The sequence below is a fragment of the Vicugna pacos genome, chromosome 5 (assembly GCF_048564905.1).
Source record: "Vicugna pacos chromosome 5, VicPac4, whole genome shotgun sequence".
Classification (NCBI taxonomy): domain Eukaryota; kingdom Metazoa; phylum Chordata; class Mammalia; order Artiodactyla; family Camelidae; genus Vicugna; species Vicugna pacos.
The window spans coordinates 71,430,473-71,433,022 of record NC_132991.1 but is presented as its reverse complement, the minus strand read 5'-3'; the positions used below and the strand labels follow the sequence as shown (position 1 = coordinate 71,433,022).

Below are 2,550 nucleotides of genomic sequence, written 5' to 3'. Positions count from 1 at the left end.
TTTTGCCCCGTAGTTGCTTTCTCTCAAACACAGATATGACTGAGGAAAAATAACATTTTAAATGAGAATAGGCTATGAAAGCACATGCATTTTAGGAACCTTACTGTTAGCTTCACAGTCTCTACCACAATGGTGCTCAGGAAAGGGTGACGATGATTGTTTCTGCCAGATCTTCTGTACAGTGAATTCAGAACTGATTTTAAATTCTTCCAGAATGGAACTCCTTTTAAACTTCTTTCAAAACACAGCTCCCTCTTTTCAAAGAGGAAAGGGGGTCTCAGGTATTTCTATATTCTTTTGGATGTTAAATAAAACTCTTAAAAAACAGTTTTAAAGGGTTGGGTGAAAAAGTTAGAAATATTAAAACCCATCAAACATCGATGGGAAAAATTAAAGGCGGTTTGTCACAATATATTTTGGATATGATGAATTAAAAAAGTTTAGTAGGCAGCACAGATACTAAAATTGAAACAGTACAGCAAAGATTAGCATGGCTCCTGGGTAAGGATGATAACAGATTAAAGAAGTTTTCATCATTTTAAGAAGTTTCTAAAAACACATGTAATAAAAATGGTTTTAAAAATGCTACTTGCATCCTTCTTGAGAACTTTTGTTTTATTTTTTTCCCCAGGGAATGAATGTGATATTCATTCTATAATGCATTTAAAGAAGTGTCTAGAAACACATATAATAAAGATCGTTACATAGTGCTATGTGCACACACACACACAAAAAGTTCAGGGGAAAAATTGAAACCATGAACTCAAATTATCAGTAGGATTACTTATTCCCACAATAGCTATAGTTTAGAACTTTCTTATCTTCTTACTTAGAAAGTGGGTTTCAAGTACTCTTTCCACATATAGATTTTTAAAACATTTTGTTCCATAGCTAGTCATCAGAAAATCAGAAACACTCCAACTTTTTTTTCTCAGGAAAAAATAAACATAGTAGATATTCAGACACCACTTAAAAATACCTCATGTATACAAAATGACATTGGTACCTAATCTAAGTTCCCCAAATGGCCATTTTTTTTGTTATGAATTGCACAAATCTATACCATTTTTAAAACAGTAAGAATAAATGGACAGCCTGAAGTGTAATAGTACTCCCATTTTAGAGAAAGGTTCTAAAATTTCTTACAAAGCTAAATATGCCCCTGTTCTCTGATCTAGCAACTCCACCCCTAGATTTTTATCAAGAATTAAACACACATATCCACAAAATATTTGCACAAGAATGTTCATGGAAGCTTTATTCATAAGTGGAAACACTTATAAAATAAGTTTCCAAAAACTGGAAACTCAAATTCCATCAAGAGGAAAATGGACAAATTTTTGTATATTCACACAGTGGAATACTACTCAGCAATACGGAATATATTGATATGCACAACATTAATGAGTCTAACAGACGTTATACTGAGCGAAAGCAGCTGAACACACATGGGTACACAATTTCATTTATATGAAGGACAATACTGGACAAAACAAAATCAACAATTTTAAAAATCAGAAAAGTGGTTGCCTCTGGGTAAAGAAGAGGATTAACTGGGAAGAGACATGAAGGTGCTTGCTGGGATGATGGCCAATATCTATTCTTCACAGGGGTGTAGGTTAATGGCTGGCTCCATGCGTTTCTCAAAAGTCATCAAATAGTACACTTAAAATGTGTGAATTTCACTATAGATTAATTCTATCTTGATAAAGAATAAATATATATTTTTTTAAAGATTTTTTAAAACATATGTCAGGCAAGTAAATCAAAAGAAGTGTGGCTTCTTTTCCATGCCTCCCCAAATCACTGTTTGTGAACTTAAGTGGTTCTAACAACAAAATGAACATATTTAATTCTGCAACTGTGCATCATTTTTCTAACTGGTCTATTTTCCAGAAGGCAAGAGCTTGTCTTTTTTTTTTAAATTTAAATTGTTTGTAGTACAGCACATAAATTGCCATTAAACATAGCAATGCAATGAGAACCTCTAGAAGAAACAGGTGGGATCACTTCCCATTTTTTTCCTTATGACTTTGAGAATAAATCTCCCCCAAATGACACCTCTCTCCTTCAAACACTTCAGTTGTATATTTTATAACTTTTACATATGTCATTTTTACATGACAGTCACAGCTCCCACCTGGAGTTTTGCAACACTGTCCGCATGTTACCTTTTTTTTTAGAATATGCATGTTTTATTCTGAATAATTTTGCATAATAAAAATGAAAGTACAAAATAATTAACACAAAATATTTTAACCAGCTAAAATAAATCAGGAAAGAAAAAAGCAGAAATGTGATTCATGGCAGACTCTCCAAAAGTCATAAAGAAGTTTGAAAACATCCAGTTTCACTAATGGAAAAATGTCAAGGTCAAACTGAAATCCCAGTATCAAGGGTCTAAAATAATCTACTGCATACTACCTAGGCAATCAATATTAATGTTGACGGTATACAGATTCAATCATTTTTTCCTAAATCATGCAAATAGTTTCATAGCCACAGAGATTATAACTAACAAGCTAAGGAAAACTTAAAGAATCCTGAGAT

At 32.6% G+C, this 2,550-nt stretch overlaps 1 non-coding gene across 1 annotated transcript; it reads left to right on the top strand.

Moving 5' to 3' along the window:
- Positions 1 to 438: 438 nt before the first annotated feature.
- Positions 439 to 541, top strand: LOC116280753 (U6 spliceosomal RNA). The gene has a single exon (XR_004190233.1). It is a non-coding gene; the product is annotated as a U6 spliceosomal RNA (small nuclear RNA).
- The last annotated feature ends 2,009 nt before the right edge of the window (positions 542 to 2,550 follow it).